We start from the raw sequence: 19,350 nt of genomic DNA, 5'->3' as shown, positions 1-19,350 counted from the left end.
CCTGAGTTCAACTAGAGAAGCAGAATTGATAAGATATATATATCTTATATATGTATATATTCATACATATACATGCACATACAGAGAGACAATAGCAGAGAATAGACTAGATTATATATGTATCTATTATATCTATATTCAGTAAAAGTAGAAATGCATGTATACATAGACACACACACGCATATATATAGAGAGATCTATTACAAGGAATTGGTTTAGATATGATATGGACTGTCTACACAAGCGTGAAGCCTGCAGGACAAGCAGACATAAAAGGAAAATCTCCAGGCTGAAATTCCACAATTCACTTTGTGAATAGATAGTAAGAGATTTATATAAAGTACATATGATATTATTCTCAGTCTCATTTTTTTCAAATATGCAGGCTGCCCTTGCTTCCTTGGTGGCTCAGACAGTAAAGAATATACTTGCAATGCAAAAGACCCAAGTTCAATACCTTGGAGAAGGAAATGGATACCCAGTCTAGTATTATTGATAGGAGAATTCCATGGATAGCAGAGCCTGGTGGGCTAAAGTCCATGAGGTTGCAGAAAGTCAAATTTGACTGAAAAAACTAACATTTTCACTTGTTTTCACTTTTACTTCTTTCCAGTACTCCTAAATACCCAAGGATACGTTGAAGAGCCAATCGCATGGCTTGCAACTGTGGTTGCCCTAAATCTATTCACCTTGCAATCATATTCCAATGAAAAATAGTAAGAAACAACAACAACAAAACAAAACTAACAGTATGCCCACCATTTCATAGAAGCAGTTTTCATCATGATAATGTTCAAGTGGAATTTTAGTGTATTGTCCATCCAATTCAGTCCCAGGGACACCTTGATCAGTGTGTGCATGCTAAGTCACTTCAGTCATGTCCAACTCTTTGCAGCTCTATGGATTATAGCCCACCAAGCTCCTCTGTCGATGGGATTCTCCAGGCAAGAATACTGCATTGGGTTGCCATTTCCTTCTCCAACTTAATCAGTAGCCACTGCCAAAGTGCCAAACCATTTTGATGATTACTCCAGGCTTGCTGCTTATAGGACAACTACTCCTAATCTCTTTTCTTAGCCCCTTCCTCTCCAGGATGCCTTCAGTCCCATTACCATCAGAGAGCCAAGTTCAACAGCAACAACTTCCACCTATTCTCCTGCCTTATTGAGAAGTTTCTTCACTATAGAGTTTTACAAACACATTAATACATTTGTAACATGACATTTCATGAATTCAAATGAATTTTTTCATTACTATTTTTGCAGACATGTTTAAACATAGGTGAACACTTGATAAGCTCAATCCATCTTTCAAACCTCTATTAGTTTATATTTTTACTTCTATAAAACTAAGGAATTTGGGGCATCTCAATTTCATTTAAGTTGCTTCTCCAGTGATCCATTGGTAAAGTATCCACTTGCAAGGCAGGAGACACAGGACACACGGGTTTGATCCCTGGTTCAGGAAGATCCCCTAGAGAAGGAAATGGCAACCCACTCCACTATTCTTGCCTGGAAAATCCCATGACCAGAAGGGCCGGGCAGGCTACACTCCATGGGGTCACAAAGAGTCAAACACAACTGAGCATTCACAGCTCACAACTTCATTTAACATAGCCATTCTTACGTCTAATATTCAATAAGCAAAGTCCAGGCATTTGTTGGTCTAAATTAGAAACAATATATATTGCTGGGCTTGAATCTCTTTTTGATCTTTTGGGTCAAACTGTGATATTTCTGTGGTTATATAGATTCAAAGGATTATATCTGATAGAGTGCCTGGAGAACTATGGATGGAGGTTCATAACATTGTACAAGAGGTGGTGATCAAAAGCATCCCCAAGAAAAAGAAATGCAAAATGGTTGTCTGAAGAGGCCTTACAAATAGTTGAGAAAATAAAAGTGAAAAGTGAAGGAGAAAAGGAAAGAGATACCCATATGAATGCAGAGTTTCAAAGAATAGCAAGGAGGGAAAAGAAGGCCTTCTTAAATGAACAATGCAAAGATGTAGAGGTAAAGAATAGAATGGGAAAGACTAGATATCTCTTAGAGAAAGCTAGAGATAACAAAGGAATATTTCATGGAAAGATGGGCACAATAAAGGACAGAAATGGTATGAACCTAAAAGAAGCAGAAGAGATTAAGAACATGTGGCAAAAATGCACAGAAGAACTGTACAAAAAGGTCTTAATGACCTGAATAACCACGATTGTGTGATTACTAATGTAGATCCAGGCAACCAGGAGTATGAAGTCAAGTAGGCCTTAGGAAGTATTACTTCAAACAAAGTTAGTGGAGGTAATGGAATTCCAGTTGAATTATTTCAAATCCTAAAAGATGATGCTGTGAAAGTGCTGCACTCAATATGCCAGCAAATTTGGAAAACTAGCAGTGGCCACGGGACTGGAAAAGGTCAGTTTTCATTCCAATCCCAAAGAAGAACAATGTCAAAGAATGTTCAAGCTACTGCGCAATTGCACTCATTTCACATGCTAGCAAGGTAATGCCCCAAATCCTCCAAGCTAGGCAACAACAGTACATAAACCAAGAACTTTCAGATGTGCAAGCTGGATTTAGAAAAGGCAGAGGAACAAGATAACAAACTGCCAACATCTGTTGGATCATACAAAAAACAAAAGAATTCCAGAAAAACATCTACTTATGCTTGACTATGCCAAAGTCTTTGACTGTGTGGATCAAAACAAGCTCTGGAAAATTCTTCAAGAGATGGGAATTCTAGACCATCTTACCTGCCTCCTGAGAAACCTGTATGCAGGTCAAGAAGCAACAGTTAGAACACAATAGGAAACAATGGACTGGTTCCAAATTGGGAAAGGAATATGTCAAGGCTGAATATTGTCATGCTGCTTATTCAACTTATATGCAGAGTACATCATAAGAAATGCCAGGCTAGATGAAGCTCAAGCTGGAATCAAGATTACTAGGAGAAATATCAATAACCTCAGATATGCAGATGACACCACCTTTATGACAGAAAGCAAAGAGGAACTGAAGAGTCTCTTGATGAAGGTGAAAGGGGAGAGTGAAAAGTTGGCTTATAATTCAACATTCACAAAACGAAGATGGTGTCCGGTCCCATCACTCCATGGCAAACAGATGGAGTAACAATGGAAACAGAGACAGACTTTATTTTCTTGGATTCCAAAATCACTGAGATTGGTGACTGCAGCCACAAAATTAAAGGATGCTTGCTCCTTGGAAGAAAAGCTATGACAAAACTAGACAGCATATTAAAAAATGGAGACATTACTTTGCCAGCAAAGGTCCATATAGTCAAGGCTATGATTTTTCCAGTAGTCATATACTGATGGGAAAGCTGGACCATAAAGAAGGCTGAGCACTGAAGAATTGATGCTTTTGAACTGTGGTGTTGGAGAAGTCTCTTGAGAGTCTCTTGGCCAGCAAGGAGATCAAACCAGTCAATCCTAACGGGAATCAACCCTGAATATACTTGGAAGGATTGATGCTGGAGTTTATGCTCAATTACTTTGGCCACTTCAGGCAAAGAGCTGACTCATTTGAAAAGACCCCGATGCTTGGAAAGACTGAAGGTAGGAGGAGAAGGGCATGACAGAGGATGAGATGGTTGGGTGGCATCACCAATTCAATGGACGTGAGTTTGAGCATACTCCGGGAGATGGTGAAGGACAGGGAAGCCTGGTGTGCCTCAGGCTCTCAAAGAGTTGGACATGACTGAGCAACTGCTGCTGCTGCTGCTGCTGCTGCTGTTGCTAAGTCGCGTCGTGTCCGACTCTGTGCGACCCCATAGACGAGCAACTGAACAACAACAAATATAGATGGCAGCCTGGTGGGCTACACTCCAAAGGGTTGCAAAGAGTTGTACACTGCTCAGTGACTAAGCAAACAAGTGAACAGCATGGAATATTGGGAAAAATAGGCATCCCCTTGCAAAATTACTGGTTATGTGATTTTCAGGTAAAGCAGGAAGAGCCTCATCAGCCTGGGGGAAAAGCATGGCTGCTGCTGCTGTCTGGTAATATTCCAAAAATTTGGGAACTCAGAATATTCAAAGTCAGCTAGGTCATCTCAAGTTCCCACATGAGAATGTTTTAGGTTTAACTTTTTCCCTTTTAATATCTATATTTTTACTCAAAACCTGACAAAGATCTGAACTCTGTCATTTTTTTTTTATCATTTTCACCAACAGTCTCTGCACTTGACTCTTAATTTTATATACCCAATGCTTAAAATAAATATAAAATATTTTTCAGGATGGTTGTAGAAACCTCTGGTTCATTGACCAGGATTTGATAACTTGCTTCTGTCATAGTCTTGCCTTATGCTTTCCAGTTCAGTTGGAAGCAACAGTCCATACCACTGTCATTAATTCTTCATACCCTTCAACAATTCCATTTAAAAGCATATTCTCTGTCTTCAATGTATATATCTTTCCCAGAAATGAAAGGGCATAATTTAATAACTTGTTTGTATTAATTGTTACAGACTACCAGACTTTTAATCTCTAGTGCCAACTAGACTACTCTTCCCTTCAACCCAACCAGGTGAGATAAACAAGCCCAACTCCCATTGCCTCACATGAAACCATTCTGATATCGGTTATTGTATCTTTCATGGTTCTGGGCAGAAACTGGCATAATCTTCTGCAGCTCTATTAGGCAGAAAGGGGTGTATTACAATTATCTTACAGATTTTCCAGTAGTCCAGAAGCTAGATGATTTAGGGGCAGAGATTTAAAAAAGGCTTTAAGCAAAAGAGGATTGTTAACAGAAATCCATGGTCACTTCTGTTCTTTGATGACAGCCATGTCACCTAATTGCCTCCAAAGAGTCAGTCTCCATACTTGGGCTGCCCCTTCATATTGCTATTAACAACTTCCTCTTTCCAAGTCTTACATAATGCATTTGCTTAGTATATTGTTAGTTGCTCATTTTTGTCTGACTCCTTGCAAACCCATGTACTGCAACCTGCCAGGCTCCCCTGTCCATTCAATTCTCCAGGCAAGAATGCTGGAGTGGGTAGCCATTCCCTTCTCCAAGGGATCTTCCTTACCCCAGAATCAAACCTGAGTCTTCCATATTGCAGGAGAATTCTTTACCATTTGAGCCACTAGGGAAGCCCCAATACATTTGTTTAGTGGACTTTAAGTCACATACAAAAGCTATCCTGAATTTTTTTTAGCTTTCTAACTTCCAAAGGGTAAGAAGAAACACTAAAGAGGATTTAGAGTTGGCACTGAGTTAGCCAATCAGCATGGGCCTGCCAGGTAGCGCTAGTGGTAAAGAACCTGCCTGTCAATGCCAAACATGTAAGACAGGAGGGTTCGATCCCTGGGTTGGGAAGATCCCCTGGAGAAGAAAATGCCTTCCCACTCATCCACTCCAGTATTCTTGCCTGGAGAATCCCATGGACAGAGGATCCTGGTGGGTTACAGCCCATAGAGTCACAAAAAGTCAGATACGACTGAAGCAACTTAATACCCACACACAAGCCAATTGGCACAATGTAGGTAAAGGACTTATCAAGCAGAAATCTGCCACTTAATCAGGATATATTAGCATTAATAAATATTATTGAAATGAATTAAACTCCTTTGAGAAGTCCTCCCACTACCATATTTGGTTAAATTTAATTTATCCTTCTTTTGTGTTATTTTATTATTCTCCAGTTCTTCTATATGCATAAGTCTAGCATTTTCCTTGGCCCCTTCCCATTAAAGCAAACTCTTTAAAGACTGTGTGATGAACTTCTTTTATGCCCCATGGCAATATCCAGGGCACTTTCAGTAACATGATAGGAAGAGCATAGTTATGATCCCAGACATCTAAGTTGAATCCTGACTTATTCATGTTAGGAAACGTGTCATCTTGAGTAAGTGCTCACTTCTCTGGTTTTAGATTTTGTTCCTTTACAAAATGGCAACTTTTAAGTAAGATAATAGTTTTAAAACAATTAGTATAGTCATAAAAAATGCAAAATATTGTGTTAGCAGTCCAGAGAATGAACTGCTAAAGAAAAAAATTGTTGGTTTTAGTTTTTAAATTTCTTTTCCCTTCCTCCTATGCTAGAGAAATGTCATATTTTTCATAATATAAAATACAATATTACTTGGATCTATTGAGAGGTGCCACCCCTAACTGGTAGGTTTTGTTTGAGTAAACCCTAAACTGTCTAATTGTTCATGAAGAGGAATGTAACATACCCTTTGATTTGTGAAGATTTAAAGAAAATATACCATCCTTCTGGGAGAGGTGGTCACAGAAGGAAAAACAGATGATAGTTTTCCAAGGTGAGAAAGGAGCAGACACTGGCATGAGTCCTGATGCAGTACTTTGAGGCTAGGAGCAGGTATATGAATTTAAATAACTGATTATCAAGAGCTGTGATCTTGGAAACTCAAAGAAAGATGATCTTTGCACTGGTGAATGGGAGGATCCTTCTCCTTTAAAAACTGCCTTTCTGCCACAGAGATCTGAAGGAGCAGAAAGATCACCAAAGAAGAGGGCTGGCATGATCCCTTGGACTAAAGTAACAGTCATCAACTGTTACACTCTATAACTGTGAGAAACTGGCAACCTGAACTCACTCAATCTTGCTAAAACTCCTTTAGACTGAAAAAATCCCTAGAATTCTCTGGCAACTAAACAGAAATGGAAGGAGATGCTGAAATTTCCAATGTTAAACAGGTGGGAGACAGCACAATTATTTGAAAAATTTTGAAATGTGAGTGTGCTCATACCGTTAAGCCTTTGGAGCATACCATTCATTTACACTTAGTCTGCATCTCTTTGTCTTCCAGGTTTTCTGTCCTATTGCCAATAAATAACTGGGCTTCACAGTGTCATCAAATATTGAAGAATAATACTAAGTAATATGCAATGATTCTCCAATATTCTGAAATGCTTTCTGTTTTTTCTTTGCGGGGGAATAGGACAGAGGAGCCTGGTGAGCTGCAGTCCATGGGGTCACAAAGATTGAACACGGCTGAGTGACTAAGCACACACGCACAGAGAGGTAAATTCACTGACGCTGAGGAAAACCATTTATTTTGCAACTATTATTTAACATCTTCCCAACTCACGCTTATGGTTATTTCCCTAGTATTATGGTTATTTGAAACATTTTAGAAGCATCAGCAAAATAAAAACACCATGGATTTTCAAGGCCAACTGTATGTCACCTCATGTTGTGCTCAGCATCTAACACTTTGGGACAACTGATGGGGTTGGGATGGTTTTAAAAAAAAGTCTATGGGCGGTTTTCAGAGTCCTATAGCAAGCAGTTGAAGAAACCTAGAAAAATCATAAAACCTTAATGTACTCTATATACAAAATTCGGATGTGGCCTCCTTCTCGGACTCAATGGATTGTCCAGTGTGGGCATGCGTGCTAAGTCGCTTCAGTCGAGTCTGACTCTTTGTGACCTTATGGGCTATATCTCGCTAGCTACCTCTGTCCATGGGATTCTCCAGGCGAGAATACTGGAGTGGGTTACCATTCCCTCCTCCAGGGGATCTTCCTGACCCAGGGATCGAACCCTCATCTCCTGTGGCTCCTGCACTGAAGGCGGATTCTTTACTGCTGAGCCACTGGGGAAGTCCTATTGCCCAGTGGATTTGCATAAATTGGTAAGTTGTTTGTAAATGTCTATTTATTCAGTGATCTCTCTCCCCCTGCTTGACCTTACACAGCTTATCTTTTGCACTGTTCATTAAGTGAAAAGCATTCTAAGTACCTTGAGACACTATGTTATAAAACCTTGACTGCTTCTCTCCTAACATAATAAATTCTGTGAGAAAGGCCAGTACCTGAATCATAAAACCAAATTTTGGGAAAACAAAATTTAATGCATTATCCACTGCAGTACTCTACCACAATGGGGATGTGAAAAAGCAGTGCCAAAAGTCTGTAGTAGTCAAGCTAGAGATGTGATTGTTGTCCCCTGCCATGCCCACTGATTCCCTTTTCTTGTTCTTACCTCTTGTGGGAATCACCTTCTGACGAGAAAGAACTCCACCCCTGTTTCTTCCTGGGTTTATTACATAGCAGTTTTCTTCATTGCTCTTTCATGGTTTCATACTGATTCTAAACCAAGACTATACCATGGTTTTATCATGTACATTCTCTTGATACTGTTATTAGAACAAGTATAACAGTACTGTTACCAAGAATCATTCTCTGGCTTCCAAATTCAAAGCAAATTTGGATTCTCCTTTTCTATATCCAGTGTGGTAACTAAGGGAAGTTAGAATTAGAAATGAGAACTAACTAAACTGTGGGATTTGTGAAAGGATCATTACACACACACACACATGCTTCTTCTATTCTAATGAACCTACCTACTTAAAGGAGAGGAAGTATTCTTGTTTCAATAAATAAAAATCTTCATTTTTCTCTATCCTAAATATTTCCTTTCCATTCCTGCTCCTACACAATTTACAACTTTGTTTGTTTTCCTTCATAGCTGAACATATTGAATGAAAGGCTGTTTGCTCTCTCCCCTCTCTATGTCCCATTGATTTCTAAAACCTGTCTTTCATCCTGATGATTCTCAATAAGAAACAGATATACTCTCAAGTTAGGATTACTTAAGAAAGTATTTTAAAAAAGGAATATTTGTGAGGTATGCAATACCTCAGGGTTAGTATTATAGGAGTTACAAGGAATCAACACTAGGTCCAAGGGAGGCGCAATTAATGAGACCCAGAAAGAGAGTCATGTTGAGAGGTCACCTTGAGAAGGATGGTGGGTGTGAACTATTACATCCAACATGGCCTCACAGTGGGGGAGCAGGGAGATAATTACAGTGACCTCTCTCTTCCTCCTTCCAGTCTCTTGTTGGTGTTCCCCATTGGACAAAGCCAGCAGAAATCAGATAGCAAGAAAGCACATGGGTGACATGTTTAGGTCAGATTTTTGAGGCAAATGTGAGTAAAGCAGTGTGGTGAAATGTGGGGATAAGAGTAGAAAGATGCCAGACATATTTAACTTAATATTACATTAGAACTATACCCACAAAAAGTCAACCCTAGTCTAATTTTCAAACCCACTGGCCTACTTTCATTTGCATATCAAGTATTTGCCTCTTTTGATCTGGATCTCATGAAATGGCTCACTCTTGACTTTTCTCTAAGCCTTAGCTTGGGGATTTTCCTGGAGGTACTGTGGTTAGGATTCAGAGCTTTCACTGCTAAGGCTGGGTTTCAAACCCTGGCTGGGGAAATAAGATCCTACAAGCTGAGAGGCACAGTCAGAAAAATAAAAATTAAAAAATAAAGAAGAGAAAAAAATCTCTTGTTTTAAATTTTTCCATCCTCAAACCTACAGGCCCTTCTCCTTATACTCCCATCCATGTTCCATATGTCCTTTAACACCTTGTTTCCATTTCCATGACAGACCACAGATATGCCTCTTGAATATAATCTGTCTGTGACACCAACACACCAGGCTTGTCCTACTAAGAAACAGCCCTTGCTGTGACGTTTCCCCCCAAAATGATTTGAGAGCCCCATTTTGCCCATAGGATAAACTCCAAACAGAGATCTTTCTTAGTTTAGCCCCTATTGAGTTTTCCAGCCTCAACTTTGGCACTCCTCCCTGAAAACTCATGGTCAGCCAGACTATTTCACCCAGACTATTCTCTAAGCAAGTTCACGTCATTAAGATTTGAAAATTCTGCCCTTTCTGTCCAATCAAGTTTCCCCCCCTTTCTGCATAGTGCACTATTTTATCCTTCTAGACTTAGGTCAAATATGTCATGATCTGTGAGTTCCACTTTGCTTCTTCCCAGGAAGAACTGATCATTCCCTCTTCTGTGTTCCAGAACTTCCATCATTTCAAATTTCTCCAGGAGAACTTTTCCTTAATTTCTACTTTGGCATTGAATAGATAAGCTGCCATCATTTCTCCCTGTTAAACAGTGCTTCAGATGGGAATACTGTTTCACTTATCTTAATATCCCTAAAATTTATCAGAGGGTCTGGCAAATAGGAAATCTCCCAAAATACTTGCTAAGGGAATGAGAGTCAACTGGCTTGATATACTATCCCCTACCTGTTGCCTTAAAAGCTTTTCTCCTGTGGATCAACAGGTGTGGTCATACGTAGCATGTGATCAGACAGAGTCCTGGGAGACCTATGAGACCCAGACAGGCATCCCTTCTGTGCAGTAGACAACAATATGATGCTGGTTCAGTTGGCAGCATCTGGCAGTTCAGTTGGCAACAGGGCAGAGTGGTCTCCTGCATTGAGAAGAGTACCTACTGGTGTCAATTTCAACATAGGAAGATATCTTTTGTGTAAAAGCTGGTCAATCGATTAGCAGAGATTTCTCTCTTATAAAACTGTTGGATGATAGAACCTTCCTCCTCATGCTCCTTCAGCAGATACTCTCACCTCTCTTACAGAGGAGTGGACTCCTCTCTACTGGACTCATCAGCAACCTGTTCTCTCAGTCCCATCTGACTACCCTACTGAATTATTCCTCTACCTCCCTCAGTTTCTGCCCTTCTTTCTCCTTCCACTCTCTCTCTTCTCCTCCAATTCTCAAATACATTTCTCCTTTTTTTTTTTCTTTCACGATAAACTGTGGAAGCTTATTAAATCCAGCATCCAAATAATCAGCCAGTGGACAACATTCATTTTTTTTCCACATTGTATATAGATGACTTATTTTTCAAAACATATCAAGTGAAAATAAATATTTATTTTCCCCCCTAAGGCAACAAATACAAGGAAGTAAAACAAACTGTGTTTCTGTATTAAACCAGGTTGAAAGTTCATCTCCAGTCATGAAAGCTTAAAGGGGAGTCATAAATGCAAAGACCCCTCTTGAACTCCTGTCACTGAGCGACCTCCTGCACAGAGAAACTCAACCCTCCCTAAGCAAAATATAGCTTCCATTCAAACAAAACTCAGTATACACCTTTACAGAGTCCTTATCTAAGTCTTTAAAGCTTTCAAGAACCCCAGTTTTTATGCAAATACTTAACCTTAATTGAAGTAGTGTTTACCTTAATTAGGTAGTGCCTTAAAAGATAGTTAATACTTTAGCTCACAATCCTCTGAATGCAAAATCTATTTTAAAAAAATGAGATAAGAAAAGGCATCTACCTGGCATTTAAATGTAGACAGGAATGTTATTAAGTTGGGTTGGGTTAAAGCAGTTGAGAAGCGAATAACTTCGCTGTCACTAAAAGATGAAGTTGAACATAATTTTTTTTGTAGTTGTAAACTGCTAAATGTATTTTCCTCTTGCTCTCCCTGCCTTGCCCCCTCAACTTCTATTTGTTGAAAATTTAGAAGTAAAAAAAATCATATTTATGTTGCTCTAAACATTGGATAATTATTTAGGCCAGTACTGTTCATAAGGGAATTACAATTCTCTAGGTGGTGGCATGGGTACTGGTTTGTGTATAAAATCTGGAAAAGTTTCTCATTATTTCAAAATAGCTAGTATTTTTGTTTCCTCAATTCCGAAGTAACTTGAATATGTGTCAATTAGGAAGTTCCCATGAGCATAGCCGTGAAAGTCTCAATTGAACAGAACGATTGTCCTAATTCTTTGTATTTTTATAGGCCAGGTATAGAACACCAGGATCTCTGGGGTTGGATATATTACAGAAAATAAGCAAGCTACTAAAGAGAAAATTTCTTGAGAGGATTGTAAGATACCTTTTTTCCCATTTGTCTTAGGCCAGGACAAAAAACACATTATCCAAATAATGTCTCATTTCTCTTTTGTTTCAAAGAAAGTAATTAGCTGCCACAATATCATCTTTTCCAAAGCACACTGGACAAAGCAAAAAATTAGAATATTTCTAGAGAAACTCAAGACAGTGGTCAACATTAATGTGCCAAAGGGATAGCCTATTTTGTTTCTAACTATATTTTAAAATGCTGAAAATAAAAGAGGAAATGTCTCACTGTTTTATTGTGTCCACTTACTCAAATTTTACAAAGCATTTGAGGAGAGTGATAAACAGAGAAAATCAAAATCTAGTTCTATCACTTTCTAGAGCTTAAGTGTGAACAACTAAATGTAACCTATTTGAATTTCAGTTTCCTAAATTGTATTGTATGATGCTAAAAATGTGGCCAGTCCATGATAGCTAACAGCAGGGTACTTCTCAGAGCCTGGAGATCAGTTTATCCTCTGCAAATCTGATAAGGACATAGTAAAAGTCAGACTCAAATGATAATTAATTGATAGCTTGTGAATAATTGACAGACTTTTACAAATAGATCTAAGACATATATAAAAATGGCACTATACCACTGGATGGTTTTTGTGTGAGTTAAACGACTATTTATTTTATGGCCACATGGCATGTGGAATCTTAGTTCCCTGACCAGGAATCAAATCTGGACACCCTGTGTTGGAAGCACAAAGTCTCAACCATTGGATCTCCAGGGTAGTCCCTAAATAACCTGATTCCTGATAGAGCTTGGTTCTCCAGACCAAACATCTTTAGATGCTCAACAAAGTTTAGTTTCATTCTTTCCCCTTCCTATGCAATAGTCCTCAGAAACCAAGATAGTATCAAGACATCAACACTACACTGGCATTGATATGTCAATAGAATGTTTATATTCGAAAGTGAAAAAAGAGAGGAGAAAGTGATAAATGATTTTTGCAACAGCCCTGAAAGGAATATCCCCAATGTCTTATGAGCCTCAGGCCTTTGTAGCCAAGGTCATTTAATAAACCTCCAATCATGCCTTAACTATATAGTTACTGCACAAAGTTTTTTCATTACAATTTGGCTTTCTGTGTAGGTCTTTGAGTGATCTTGAATCTTCTAAATTTTTGGCAATTGTATTTCATAAGCTAAACTTATGGTTTGGATTTCAAACTTATTCTTTAGATTTTTTGATTTTGGGTGACATGAGACTATGGAGCAATGAACACTTGCATATATTCTTAAAATTTGGAGCATCTGAGTCTGTTCCCCTCAGGACTGAACCTGTTGTTTCCTAATCAAAATACTGCATCTCATCTCAGTATCATAGCTTTTGAAGTATAACAGATATGCCTCAATAAATTTTTTAATTAAAATTTTATTTTTAGATAATTATGGACTTACATGTAGTTGTAAGAAATAATACAGAGAGATCTGGCATACTCTTTAAACAGTTTCCCCCAATGGAAACGTTTTTAAACCTCCAATATCAAATTGGATATTGACATTGATACAATTAAGATACAGAAGATTCCCATTACCATAAGAATCCCATGTGTTGCCCTTTTACAGCCCCACACACTTCTTTCGTGAAAATGAAAATGAAAGAGAAGTATGACTGCTTCACCCTTGGTAACTACTAATCAGCTCTTCATTTCGATAATTTTGGCATTTCAAAATGTTATATATATGACCTCACACAATATGTAACCTGTGGCACACAGTGACACTCAAAGGAGGAAGTTCACATTCTGACTCAGTTGGAGTGTGAATTCTGGCTCCCCACTAGACCTACACTCACATCTTCTTGGTTGAAAACACTAGAATGTCTCCTTAACTGCTCCCTTCATGACCTCCATTGACCATGGTGAAAGTGGAGCAAAGCATGCCTCACTGGAAGTGATGAAAGTCCTGACTCTCCACTAGGCTTCTCTGATCTTCCAACTTTACTCCAGAGGAGTAGAGGGGGTTTGCTTTGTTACTGACATCACGGGTGGAAGTCCAGACTGGCTATGTAGGTTCCAGTGACACTGCCAGAAGTGCTTTGTGTCTACCCAGTAGGGATGAGGATTCTGAGTCCCTTCTCAAACTTCTCTGCCAGCTCCTCAAAGAGGTATTGAAGCACCTCATTGGCCTCACAAAATGGAAGGCTAAGCTCCCTACTTTGGTTTCTCTGGTATGAGCATGAGTGGGCCTACTGTCTTATCTGTTTGGTTGGAGTGAGTGATTTTTGTCTAAGTTTTCTATTTGCCAGATTGTCATTTTTATGGAACAAGCTTTTGGTTTGGCTTTTTGTTTGTTTGTTCATCTATCCCCACTGGCATTTCTGGGTTTCCAGCTTACTCGGCTCCATTTTGGGATTAAAAACATTCAGGAACTCAACACTGTGTTGTTCCTTGGGTCCTGAGGACCAAAGCTTGTCTTCTTATTTTTTCTTTAATTAATTAATTAATTTGATTTTGTACTGTGCTGGATACTCATTTCTGTGCACGGGCTTTTCTCTAGTTGCAGTAGTTGGGGTCTACTCTCAAGTTGTGGTGCATGGGCTTCTCATTGCTGTGGCTTCTCTTGTTGTGGAGTTCTAGGGCATGTGGGGTTCAGTAGTTGCAGCACTTGGGCTCAGTAGTTGTAGTTCCTGGTCTCTAGAGCACAGGCTCATTGGTTTTGGTGCATGGATTTAGTTGCTCTGTGGCATGTGGGATCTTCTCTGACCAGGGACAGAACCTGTGTCTCCTGCATTGGCAGATGGATTCTTTATCATTGAGTCACTAGGGAAGCCCAAATATAAAATTATCATAAAATATCTTGAAGAACTGATAGATTGGATCCAAAGTAGGAGCTCACAGTTTTCTCTATAAGGCTAATTTTGTGTACACACAGTTTTAGAATGTACTTTTTTATGATAGCTATTGATGTCATTTTGCATATTACAGTAGAGTTGTTCCAAGGTTATCTTTGGGCTTATTTACCCTGAGAGACAGTATAGAATAGTGACTAATCCTAGGAATTTCGGAGCTGTGGCCACCAGAAAGATGTCCATGTCCCAATGTGTGGAACATGTGAATATGTTAGTTTACAGAAAACAGAAGGAAATTTATAGACATAATTAAATTAATGATCTTGAGATGGAGAGCTTGTTCTGGATTATTTGGTGGGTCCAATGTAAAAACTAAGATCCTTATGAGTAAGAGTGATGAAGAAGAGTCAGAATTAGAGATTTGAAGATGCAGTGCTGCTAACTTTGAACACAGAGGAAGGAGCCACAAGCCAAAGAAAGCAAATGGCTTCTACAACCTGGAAAAGGCAAGAAAGTGGACTTCCCTTAAAAACATCTGAAAAGAATTCAGCCCTGCCCACGTTTCAATTTTAGCCTAGTAAGACCTATTTTGGATTTATGCCTTCCAGAACTGTAAGGTAATAAATTTCTATTGCTTTAAACCACCAAATGTGTGGTGATTTCTTATAGCCACAATAAGAATCTAATACAGAAGCCAAATATTCAGAGTCTATACTCCAGCTTTGATATTTATAATATACCTAGACTTGAACAAGGAATTTATCTTTAAAAAGATATTATGCATATTCCCCACCTCATAGAAAGAAATTAACATATATAAAGCTATTAAAACAATGTTAGGTAAATACTAAGTATTTGGTAAGAGTCAACTATTAGTATAGTAGAAGTAACTATTCGTCTATACAAAGAATGTGATTAAAAAGGCAATGAACACTTTACAAAAATTTCATCTACATAATCTCCTGCGTCCTGTTTTGATTTTAACATTAGATAGCATCCCAGGTGGCTCAGCAGTAAGGAATCTGCCTGCCAATGAAAGAGACAAGGGATCAACCCCTGGGTCAGGAAAATTCCGCAGAGGAGGAAATGAAACCCACTTCAGCATTCTTTCCAGGAGAATCTAATAGATAGAGGAGCCTGGTAGGCTGCAGTTCATGGGGTCACGAAGAGTCGGACATGACTTAGCAGCTGAACATGCACGCAAATAGATAGATAGATAGATAGATAGATAAATGAAAGATAGATATCTACACGCATACATTCATAAGGCAATGGTAAACAAAAAATAACGCAGGACAGTGCTTGTATCCAAAGAGGAGATGTTCAGATAGAGGAGAAATCTAAAAAAAGTCTTCAACAATACAGGAATGTTCTAGTTTTTTATTTGAGTGTTAAGCTCATGGGTGTTTGCTTTGTTTTTATGCTTAGTAACTTACATGCACAATTCATCTTTTGTGTCAAATGCTAAATACATTTTTTCCAAAGACTATTAATAAAACTTAGAAAACTTCTCAGATCTTTACTCACTGTAATTCAGTTAGGATAGCTCTATTATGCTATGGTAACAAACAGCTTCAACAATCTCAGTGGCTTAACAAAGCAGATGCTTATTTCTTATTCATACTACATTTTCAACACAGGTCAGTGGGCAGCTCTGCGTGTGTAATTTCTCACATCTTCAAACTGACCAAGGCTTCATTTTGCCAAGTGATTTTGATTCACTGAAGCAATGAAAAGGGAAGAGAGACAAACGAGACACTTGCTTTTAGTGTTCACTCCTAGAAAGGATACATGTCACTTCTGCACAAATCTTATTGGCCAAAATAAATCATCTTGCCATGTCCATATTAAAAAAGAATACAGAGGCATAATTTTTGCATGTGACTATCAAGTAAAACACCACAAGTATTTTGTGAAGAATCTTTAATGCTTCTCATAGTCCACCCTTCCAGGCACCAAATATTAGGCACTTCCTTCATCAGTATACAGATTTAAACACGGGTTCTATCTAATACACATGGTATGTAATATTTTTGCATATGCAGGGTACCAATTAGCAGTCTTGTTAAATCCAAATAACAGTTCTAGGAAATATACTATAGATATTAAAATAATAGTTAATGACCCTGCCTTGAAAATTAAGATCACTGGGTAGAGGAGGCATGACTCCTGGTATCAAGGGTGAAGAAAAGGTAACAGATTAACTTTATAGGGCCAGGAAAAGATTACTATGAAAATTCTAGATGAAATACTATCTGATAGTTGTATAAGTTGGTATCAGTGTGAAAAATGTTGATTCAACTTAAAACTGATAGACCAGTGTGACAATATACTTCTATTCATGCCCAAAAGCCTATTTTGAAACACAGTCATTAAATATACATGATTGGTATTGATATATACACTATATATAAAATAGATAATAAGGACTTACTTTATGGCAAAGGGAACTCTGCTCAATACTTGTAATGACATATATGGAAATAGAATCTAAAAAAGAGTGGATATATATATAACTGATTCACTTTGCTCTACAGCAGAAACTAACACATTCCTCCAATCAAAATTAATTTTAAAAATAATAAATAAACACATGGAAGTAGAACTTAAGTCACTGTACTACCAAACTATAAAACAAAGGCCCACACTTTTAAAATACTTTATAACTTAAAATGATTCATGATTTGCCCCCACCAGAAAACTGGTCAACCACTTGTAAAAGAATGAAACTAGAACACTTCCTAACACCGTACACAAAAATAAACTCAAAATGGATTAAAGATCTAAATGTAAGACCAGAAACTATAAAACTCCTAGAGGAAAACATAGGCAAAACACTCTCCGACATAAATCACAGCAGGATCCTCCATGACCCACCTCCCAGAATATTGGAAATAAAAGCAAAAATAAACCAATGGGACCTAATTAAAATTAAAAGCTTTTGCACAACAAAGGAAACTATAAGCAAGGTGAAAAGACAGCCTTCAGAATGGGAGAAAATAATAGCAAATGAAGCAACAGACAAACAATTAATCTCAAAAATATACAAGCAACTTCTGCAGCTGAATTCCAGAAAAATAAACGACCCAATCAAAAAGTGGGCCAAAGAACTAAACAGACATTTCTCCAAAGAAGACATACAGATGGCTAACAAACACATGAAAAGATGCTCAACATCACTCATTATTAGAGAAATGCAAATCAAAACCACAATGAGGTATCATTTCACACCAGTCAGAATGGCTGCTATCCAAAAGTCTACAAGCAATAAATGCTGGAGAGGGTGTGGAGAAAAGGGAACCCTCTTACACTGTTGGTGGGAATGCAAACTAGTACAGCCACTATGGAGAACAGTGTGGAGATTCCTTAAAAAACTGGGAATAGAACTGCCATATGACCCAGCAATCCCACTGCTGGGCATATACACCGAGGAAACCAGAATTGAAAGAGATGCGTGTACCCCAATGTTCATCGCAACACTGTTTACAATAGCCAGGACATGGAAGCAACCTAGATGTCCATCAGCAGACGAATGGATAAGGAAGCTGTGGTACATATACACAATGGAATATTACTCAGCCATTAAAAAAATACATTTGAATCAGTTCTACTGAGGTGGATGAAACTGGAGCCCATTATACAGAATGAAGTAAGCCAGAAAGAAAAACAACAATACAGTATACTAATGCATATATATGGAATTTGAAAGATGGTAACGATAACCCTATATGCGAGACAGAATAAGAGACACAGATGCATAGAACAATTTTATGGACTCTGAGGGAGAAGGTGAGGGTGGGACGTTCTTGGAGAATAGCATTGAAACATGTATATTATCATATGTGAAACAGAACACCATTCCATGTTCGATGCATGAGACAAGGGCTCAGGGCCGGGGCAATGGGATGACCCAGAGGGATGGGAAGGGGAGGGAGGTGGGTGGGGGGTCCAGGAAGGGGAACACATGTAAACCCATGGCTGATTCATGTCAATGTATGGCAAAAACTATTACAATATTGTAAAGTAATTAGCCCCCAACTAAAATAAATAAATTTATATAAAAAAAAAAACCCATTTTGCAGGAAGAATATTTATAACCAGATGAAAGATAATGTCCCTATCCTGAATCCTAGCCTGACAAATTTCTGTAGTTATAGAGCCAGTCTCAAAGATTCTCTCCCCTCTCCTCTTATTCTTTTACTTTTGACTCTCTGAAATCTTGATGAATCACAGTATAAAACTTATCTAAAAGCCTAGATAGGAGGTTTCCTCCTGGCCTTTCTCCAGTATACCTGTTAATTCTTAGGTGGTTTGAGGGAAGCTGCACATGAACTTGTTCTATGGAGCAAAGGGGACAGTGGAAGGAGAAAGATGATAAATATGTTAACAATGTACAAAGCTACATGAGTTAATGTAGAAGTCAGAAGAAAGGAACGGTCTTCAAAGGAGTTTGTGGCAGACCTACAACCCTCATTTCCCTTGCCCATCTCTCTCTCCAATATCTTGTTGTCAACATTTTTTGGTTAAGCAGCCATTTTAGGCTTCTGGGAAATGCCCTATGCATGAATGATTCCAGAAAATGTAGTACATGTCTCATCTAGGTTGTCTTGATTTAATGTTACTGTTTTTCTTTAAGACAATCTCTGATTGCTTTATTCATTGTAATTATTTTCATATGCATAGTATTTGTATTACAAAAATAATATAACAATAAAGAAAATTTTGAAGAAAAGATTATCCATAATTCTATCACTCTAAAGCAGTTATTTTGATTTTCATGTATTCTCATGCATTCTTTGTCCAAATGTATACTTGTTTTTTATATTTGTAATTCTAGCACCCGATTTTGTTGAATGTTTGTTCTTAATGCTGCAT

Source organism: Giraffa tippelskirchi, chromosome 4 (assembly GCF_054371585.1).
Source record: "Giraffa tippelskirchi isolate mGirTip1 chromosome 4, T2T-mGirTip1v1.2.pri, whole genome shotgun sequence".
Lineage (NCBI taxonomy): Eukaryota > Metazoa > Chordata > Mammalia > Artiodactyla > Giraffidae > Giraffa > Giraffa tippelskirchi.
The sequence above is the reverse complement of the archived record's forward strand: the minus strand, read 5'-3'. Positions refer to the sequence as shown.